The 9,234-nt window shown below is 34.9% G+C and overlaps 1 pseudogene; it reads left to right on the top strand.

Moving 5' to 3' along the window:
- Window positions 1-725: 725 nt before the first annotated feature.
- LOC149200654 (phospholipase A1-Ibeta2, chloroplastic pseudogene) lies at window positions 726-1,842 on the top strand (annotated as a pseudogene).
- Window positions 1,843-9,234: the final 7,392 nt, after the last annotated feature.

Below are 9,234 nucleotides of genomic sequence, written 5' to 3'. Positions count from 1 at the left end.
TGTGGAGATCATTAAATTTATGTTTACAGTACCAATCGTGTACAAACTGTTTGCCAGGGTAGTGGAGGTGATTGTCAGCGAAGAATCGAGCTCATGAAACATATGTGGAGATCATTAAATTTATGTTTACAGTACCAATCGTGAGGTCCGCACCGCGTGCTACTTTATTTCCTGCACCAAGTTCGTCACCTAGTTTTCAAAATCCTCACGCGAATGAATCAAAAGCGAGTAAATGACAGTTACTTTTAGAGCACGAACTGTGAATATATCATCAGTGGCATCGCTGCCCTAATTTCACAATTCCTTGCAATCCCCCAAGGAGAGTTTATTTTCAATCCTTTCAACATTATTTATTTCACAGCATATGGAACTCCTTGGGTCTTTGAAACAGGCTACCTTATCATCTAGCCATAAAACACAGGCCTCAAGAATATATCAAACTTCACTCCTAGACGCTCTCCATCCACTCTAAATCTGGTGAAGAACCCTTCACAAGAGAGATTAGTTTGGTCTAAACGACTGGAAATCACATCCCTAATTGACAGGGGCCTATCAGCCACATTCATAGGTTCCAGTCCTAGAAGTCCTATCAGGAACAGAATATTAGACTCCCCGCTTTTAAATCAGAGGAATTCGAACGACATGCGAAATTTCTGGAACTATGATGATTGGATGAGCAGGCTTTGTAGACCCAATCCTTCTCCTAAGCAGAGTCTGGCGGGAAAATGGAGGTAATATCATGGTGCCAATGGCTGGAGAGACCTGCTTGATCCCCTTGATGAAAACCTAAGAACAGAGATTGTTAAGTATGGGGAATTTGCGTAGGCAACCTATGATGCTTTTAACTCCGACCCCCAGTCGAGCTCTTATGGTGGCTGTTGCATCCCATGTGGTGAAGTTAATTCATTTCCTCAAAGAGTGGGGCTTTGGAACACTGGCTACAGGGCCACCAAGTATCCCCATGCAACTCCCAATGTCCATGTTCCGAATTGGCTTTCGAGACTATCGAATGATACCCTAAAGTGTCAGAAGTCTACGTGGATAGGATTTGTTGCTGTGAGTTATAACTTGGAAGAGATCAAAAGATTAGGTCGAAGAGATATAGTTATTGCATGGAGAGGCACCATGACTCCACTTGAATGGGCTGAAAATCTCAAGACAGATTTAAAACCAATTAAGCTCTCAGATAATAGCCATCACTCTGATCTTAATCCGAAGGTGGAAAATGGATTTTTAAGTGTGTATACTTCCAAGGGAAACAGCCATGGTGACGATCATACTAATAGCATGAAGAGCGCATCTGAACCGGTTCTGGAAGAGGTGCAAAGACTACTAGAATTATACGAGGGCGAGGAGTTGAGTATTACCATTACAGGGCACAGTCTAGGAGCAGCTTTGGCGTTCTTGAGTGCATACCAGATTGGAGAAAACTTGGCATCAAACTCAAATAGTACACCGGTAGCAATGTTCTCTTTTGGGGGACCAAGAGTTGGAAACCATGATTTCAAACAGAGGCTTGAGGAGATCGGCGTGAAAACGTTGAGAATAGTCAATAGCCATGATTGGATCCCTCAAATGCCCGAGATTTTTATGAATGAATGGATACATAAGAAGTGCCATGATTTATTAAATTCAAAGGGATTGATGGAAGCAATGGATAGGATGTCATTTACTCATGTCGGGTCTGAGCTGAGAATCAATCACTTGGATTCTCCATATCTAAAAGAGAATGCTGGTGTGAGTTGCTGTCATAATCTGGAAGCCCATCTGCACCTGGTAGATGGCTTTCAAAACTCTAGGGTTCCGTTTCGGCCCAACGCAAAGCGGGATTATGATCTGTAATTTACTTAAAGATGAACTTAGGGTGCCTGCTTATTGGCACAATTTGTCTAACTCATTATGATACCGATTTCACTTCCAATTTCAATCATCACCCTACGTTATCTCAGCTCTAAGTGCCTTCTGTCTGAGTAGCAGCTTGGTGACTTCTACAGCAACCTCCTAAATATAAAATGAATTGTGACTGTGGGGTGCGAATGTTGGCCCCTTTTCAATCTTTACCTCTGAAAGTGAGTTTGGATCATGGTGGCTTGTACAGCAACCTTCTAAATATAATTTGAATAGTGGCTTTCCAGTGGAAATGGTGGACCTCTTTAATCTTTACCTCTGAACAGAACTCCTCACGAGTATATCCGCTCCTCACGAGTATATCCAGAACTTACCTTGGCTTGTCTAGCTATCCGAGCCTGTCATGACAAGCTCTATAGTGGCCGTGGCACAAAATTGTATGACCATCCAAAGTTGTAATATTTTATATGTTTTCCGTAAGGAACAATTTTACATGCACAAAATTGTATGACCATCCAAAGTTGTAATATTTTATATGTTTTCCGTAAGGAACAATTTTACATGTGTTTTATTGAGCTACCAATTCATATGTGCTGGTTTATATATCCTGGTTTAATGGGTATGTAAGAGGAAAGGATTTTATTATTAAATTATTCATAAATGTCATATTAATATGAGTTGAAAATATTAATAAATATTAATTTTAAATTTAATCAAATTATAATTTTATATTAAATTATTATTAATTATTATAAAATTTAATATGTGACTTAAATGTATTTATATTGTTTATGTTATTATCGGGATTCTTAATTTGTAAATAGGTTTGCTTATAATATTATAGTTTATCTATATCACATGTTTAAAAACCATAATTTATTTCATATGATATTTGTTTATATGAAAAAGATTAATTAATTAATTTAATTAAAAAAAACATAAATGGAATAATTAGTTTTGAAATAAATCTCAACATTTAATTTGTGAAAACTATTAAAAGGTTAAATCTTTACCTTCCACCTAATAATTATTGATAATTCAATTAAAATTTTGAAATCTCTATTCCAAAATAGATTCCCCTATAAAAATAAATATAAGACATGTTGTAAGAAATATGTAATTATTTTTAGTGTGTCCATTGTGTATTATATTATAAATGTCATTGTGTATTATATTATTTTTTTAGAAAAGTGTGTGATTTACAATATTATTATTTATGTGGAAGACCTAAACATATAAATAAACATTATGTTGCATTGGTTAATTGAGTTGAGTTTAAATACATATCAAGCATGCTATGCTTAAGCATATAATTATAAACATATTGGTATGAAGATTGGTATTTGATGCTTATCTTTAATAAGCTTAATCAATAGCTAGCATAATCTGTGAGGATGTTTTACCTAAAGCATTGGACATTTGGTACAATGTTCAATTTATCAAACAAACTACTATAATTGGAAGTAAACACACTCTCAAAGACATGGTAATATTTTGGACCTTTTCCCTTTCTAGATTTAATATGGTTGGATATTGACATTTAATAAGCGTTTCACCAAACACACATTCTTAGTGAGATAGAATCCTAGTTGTTATTAGCAATGTCAACTAGTTGATAGAATCCTAGTTGTTATTGGTAGTGTCAACTAGTTGATATAATCCTAGTAGTTTCTTGTGTGTAGGATACACTAAGTAATTGTAGAGTCCTAATTGTTGCTAGGATTTTCAATTAGTTAGTTGTATGCAAGAGAAATGGCTTCTCGCCAATTAAGTTAGTGTTGTGGAGTAGTATTCACTCAGAATTGCATTGAGAATGAAGGTATTTTTTCATACATACACATACACACACACACACACACATATATATATATAAGAAATATTAGGAAGATAGGGCACAATTAAATTATGCAATTTATCCATGATAATGAATAGAATAATAGGTATCACAGTAATTTAACCTTTGAGGGTGATGCAGGTACCAAAAATTTGAAGTGAAAAAACACTTTTCTTGGGTAAAGTGAAAATTAGAGAAATGTTGGAAGACATATAGGCCACCAACATATATATTTAAGAAGAGAATGGACACTTAAATGAAAAAAGTCTTTGGGGCCTTTACAATACTAATTCCATTACCAAAGAATGAGATTATTAAATGTCAAGACACATTGGTAGTTGTTATAGTTAATTTAGACAAGTTCATAGTTTGGGTTATGTAGTTAGGGGAGAAAACTATTGAATTAGATATTTGGAAAGAGGAGACATTCACTAAAATGATGGGATAGCTATAACAAAAATTGACATAAAATTAGGAAGCATTGGCCAATCTCTAAGAAGTCATCCAAGACACTAAGTAAGCTCCTTCTATTGCAATACAAAATCCAACACCATGAAGAAATCGAGAATGGAAAGTTCATCCTTTCCCAATATTCCCTAAGAACATGTTGATATAATATTGGACAAGATACAAGAGGCATTGGTTTGAATTTGTTAAACTATACAGGTTACTATGGATAAGGGTTAAGAGAGAGAAGACTAGGAATCTCAAGTCCCATTATAGTTTAAATTAAGTGTCAAGCATGGCAGCGTAAGTTTTCATGGAAGAAATAAATGTCCACAAATGTCACATTTGTGAAACTAAAGTACATGGTATATTTTGCCTATTCATTTGAAGAAAGATATAATAACAAGTAATGGCATTAGCACGCCACCACTCCGTCCTTCTTGTATCAAATTGCATAAGGGTAGTAAGGAAAAAAGTGTGGACTTAACCCACACCAACACTTAGAGCTATTGGTCTATAAATATACTAAAGAGTACCAAAATGTATGGATCAAGTAAGGTATCCCATGTAGGTGACTACTGCAAGCAGAAAGTCGATAGAGCTTCCATAAATTGATGTTCATAAGCAAGTTCATTCTATGGGAAGAAAGACCATCTTGAGACATCTTGCTAGGAGAAGTAAGCAACATGGCACAAGCTAGATTTCTTTTAGAGGAAGAATGGAAATAAGACTTCCCTAATCTAATATCAAACCAAAAATCATATGGAGAGAAAAATGTTGTGAAGTAATCTATATTAAGACCTTTTCCAACAATATAAATATAATGGATTAGAACATAGAGTGTTGGAGGCCTTAGCTAGAGCTTCAACCCAAAATTTTTAGAAAGAAGAGAATTTTTTCCACAATTAAAAGTAGAGAAGATGAAGAGTTACATGCATCCTCAAACCAAGGAGCAAATATTGTATAGGGAGCTATAGTAGCACCAACGGTTAATGTCAAAATTAACTTAATGCTCACATTTTGGCAAGCCCTTATTCAATTGTTTCCATTGTACTCTATAAGATCACTCCCTTCTTTGACATGTATTTAAGAGTCTTGCATAGAGTTAAATTCCCTTGGGGATTCCTTTGAAATCCCTGATAAGTATCAAAGAAAATATTTTCTAAATAACTCATGAAGGTCATATTTGCACACAAATGTTATCATTCAAATTGGAATCGCTAAAGAGATGGAGTGTCCTTTAAGAATATTTTCTTCCATATATAAAGTCATTTATGTTAGAAGAAGGGGGAAAACACACCTTTTTTGTAGACTTTCTTCGTAATGGAAAATTCGTGCTACGATATCATTTAAAAAAGAATACCATCATGTGACTTCGCATTTAGTTGCTGCCATCATGGACCATGTATAACTCTAAAAATGAAAAGGACTCGCATACTATAGATGAGAATAAATTTTGATTTAATAGTTTAGATCTAAAAATAGCTCAATGTTGAGAATCAACGAGAAGACCATGATAATGTGAATCAATCAATCCAAGAGCCACAACAAAAGACTTAGCCAAAATTAGAACTCATAGCTCGAGCTAATAGCCATAGTCATAGTTGTTGCCAATAGCTAAAAATAGAACTAGATTAAAAAGAAATAGATAAAAGAAAAAAGATCCAAATTAATTTTAACTAAATCTTTGGACACCAAAGATGTTTTCAATAAAAATGTAATCCAAAAAAATTTAAACATAAAATAATGATTATATAACTTAATACACACTAACAAATTTAACAATTAATAAATAATAATGCAACCATATATAAAATAAATATATGAAATAATTAAAAATATCTATATGAATGACCCAGAAATCAAAAAAAAAAAAAGAAACGACAAAGAATTATGACATGTATTCCCATTACCCATATATATTTATATAGCATATATCTTATTATAAGGTAAAGTGGCATAGAATCCTACATCATAACCAAATATTTTTACAATGAAAGCAAAGAAGCTATCCAAAATTTCCCAAATATTTTTACAATGAAAGCAAAGAAGCTATCCAAAATTTCCCCATTTGGTTTGGAGCATGAACATGGTGTTTGTTGCCTCCTAACGGTTTGAATATTTCCTTCGATTTGTGAGAATAAAATTTATTTGAAAGTTATTTTGTGTTTCGCACGGTAGCATGTCTACATTTCTTGAGTGCATTCAACAGGAGCTACGAAAATGGTTGAAATTGTTCATGTCCATCAAATAATGGACAGACACATATCATTCAGGCATGGAAAGAGGCCTTATCACACAAATGTGATACCTGTGCAATTGTAGGTCAAATTTTTATTTTTTGCTACACAATATCGATCTGATGGTATTTTATGGGAAAACATCATATTTTTTCTTTTCTTTTTGAGCAAATTCTTTGGATTTCGTGCTTCACCCCAAGCTTGGAAATCAAAAAGGGTTTTGTTCTCAAAGGCATCTCTTCTTTACAGGGATGGCAGAGATGGATGGATCTCAAGTGTGCAGGGAGTGTTATGGCTAAAAGAGATTACACTCAACGAATATGTGAAGATAGATTCAGATCAGAAATGTAACATGCATAATCACAAAGTGCTTAGTACAAGGTTGACAAAAAAATAATAAGACTATGTATGACAACAATTCTAATAAGCAGAGGCCAAAACTGACATGCAGAGAAATGCCACAAAAGCAAGTGCCTCAAATTGGAGCAGGCTTAGATATCACCTACTCTGATGCCATGTTAGACACACACATGGAGAAGACAAGAGGTAAGACAAACATTCATTGCATTTATTATTCACAATAATGTACTTTTATACATTTGCTTCTGACCCTTCGTCTTCACATACTAAGAGGTCTCTTGGACTTCGGTGACTATTCACATTCCACACCAGCCCTTAGAGGATTAGGTGTCCAACATTCCCCCTTTAATCTAAAGGGTTATATACGAGTCCAAGAAAAGAGTTGTAATACAAAAATACAACAATGAATGACAACAATAAGCTGAATGTTCTCTCTAAGATGATGGCATAAGGTAGGAGAAATCAAGCTTTCAACCAGCAGTGGTTTAAGCATGAGCACCAACATTGGAATGCTTAGTGTAGTTCATTGAACTCTTCCAAATATGGCAAGAATCTAAAATCTTCTATTATAGGAAGTGCTCCTTAATGCTTTAAGGAGGGAGACCTTGAACCTAGAAAAGGGAGGTTTACAACCTACGGAAGTTTAAGGAAGGCAACCAACTAGAGGGACATTTAGTGTGATTCCCAGAACTCTTCCATATTTGGCAAGAAGCTGAAGTTGTCTGCTAGAGGAAGTGCTCCTTAATGTTTAGAAGAGCGAGACCTTCAACCTAGAAAAGGGAGGTCTACAACGATGGTCTAAGGAAGACCACCAACCAAAGTAATTTTTAGGGGGTTTCTATGTCTTTGGCTACAACTCTGAATATAGGTATGACCATATATGGTTGTAGACTAAAACAACAAGTTTGGGTTGTGGCTCAGGCTCGCTTGATATGGCTTTGAAACTTGTAGATGACAATCATTCTCCCCCCTCTCACATACAAGGTGAGAAGATGAGTAAAACTCAACTGGAAGACTTTTCAAATTTCGAGAACAAATTCTATAATACGAGTGAAATATGTTCCTAGTTATTGAAGCTAATTTCCAAGAAGTGATCCATCCAAGGTAAATCTTTGTTCTTGTAAGAGGCATGTTTCTGAAGAATCTGTTTGAATGATTATGCTCACCAAAATGCTCACATGGATGAAGATCAAAAAAATGATCTTTCACATGGCCAACTCTGTCACAATGCTAGCATTTGACAATTTTTTACTGTGAATGTGAAGGCACAAGATCTAGACCAGGTAAATATGAACCCTTTTGTAGAAATCCAACACTCTAAAATGGGATTCGCTTGGTATACTCTGGAATATGAAAGGACACATCCTTGTCATATCCAAGATCGGTTCTTTGCTTGTTGTTGATAAAGCTTTTCCCAATGTCTAATGATGGACTGGGAAGTATACGGTGACTTTCTTCTTTTCAAACAGATCTTCCCTTTCAATGGCTTAATTAATTTCTGGTCGCTGATGGGAATCTATCTCAATCTAAAAGAGAGGATTTTATTAAACAACGACAAGTTCAAAATGATAACTACGCTTCCGTTGAAGCTCATCTCACTAGAACTATGATTTTTGTTGCCAAAAATCAATCTTTTCTTGTGCATCTTACAAACATATTTGAATATGAGAAAGTGTATCCTTGCATATTTTAATTGTGCTTTCCACTGTGAACACTATTAGAGTTCTTAATAACTCTAATAAATGATCAATTTTAGCCATTTAAAACTTTAAAAATCTGTTGTAACTTCACCTTATGTTTCGAGACAATATTAGTTAATCCACTCTTCTTGAATAAAATAATTCAAGGACAAGAAGAGGGAAGAATTCAATGCAGGAAGGTTTATTTACACCATCAAATGAGACTAATCTTTTGAGCAACGATTTCAGAATGATCAAAGTTCAGTAACTTACTGTTATCAAGATTGTATGTCTCTTCGGGTCTCGAGGACATAGCTAAAGGAATTGATTGTTTTAAAATGACATTATCGGTCTCTTTGTATAGTTGCTTGGCCTCGATGGTGGAATGACCTCTTTCTTTCTCAGATTATTGGAAAATGAATCAACCATAGTAATTTTCAAATTAATGGTAGAATAATCATTAACTTTGACTCCGGATCTTTCAAACCTTACTCCTCAGAAACATGTAGTAGACACTAGATGATATGAGAAGACATGATCAATTGTCTCTATGGACATGGTGAGAAGATAACTCCTTGAATTCTCTAACAACTCAGCCACCTATTTAGCGAGTAGAAGAGTCTTCAAATCCTCACAGTCGAGAGAGAAATAGCTTTGGAAGGTGTGAGAAAGACACAACAAGTGCAGAATATAGATATTGTGTTGCACTCGACTCGCATTATCTAAGCGAAAAAATGGCACTGCTCTCTTATGGAACGACAGCTTCAGGTTTGCAACACATCGCAACACATTCAATACGACTGAAACAAATACCTTAACCAACGCA

The sequence above is a fragment of the Pinus tabuliformis genome, chromosome 2_1, assembly GCF_031772625.1.
Source record: "Pinus tabuliformis cultivar Carrire ecotype Pingquan chromosome 2_1, CPIR1, whole genome shotgun sequence".
NCBI lineage: Eukaryota > Viridiplantae > Streptophyta > Pinopsida > Pinales > Pinaceae > Pinus > Pinus tabuliformis.
This window is presented reverse-complemented; position numbering and strand designations above follow the sequence as displayed.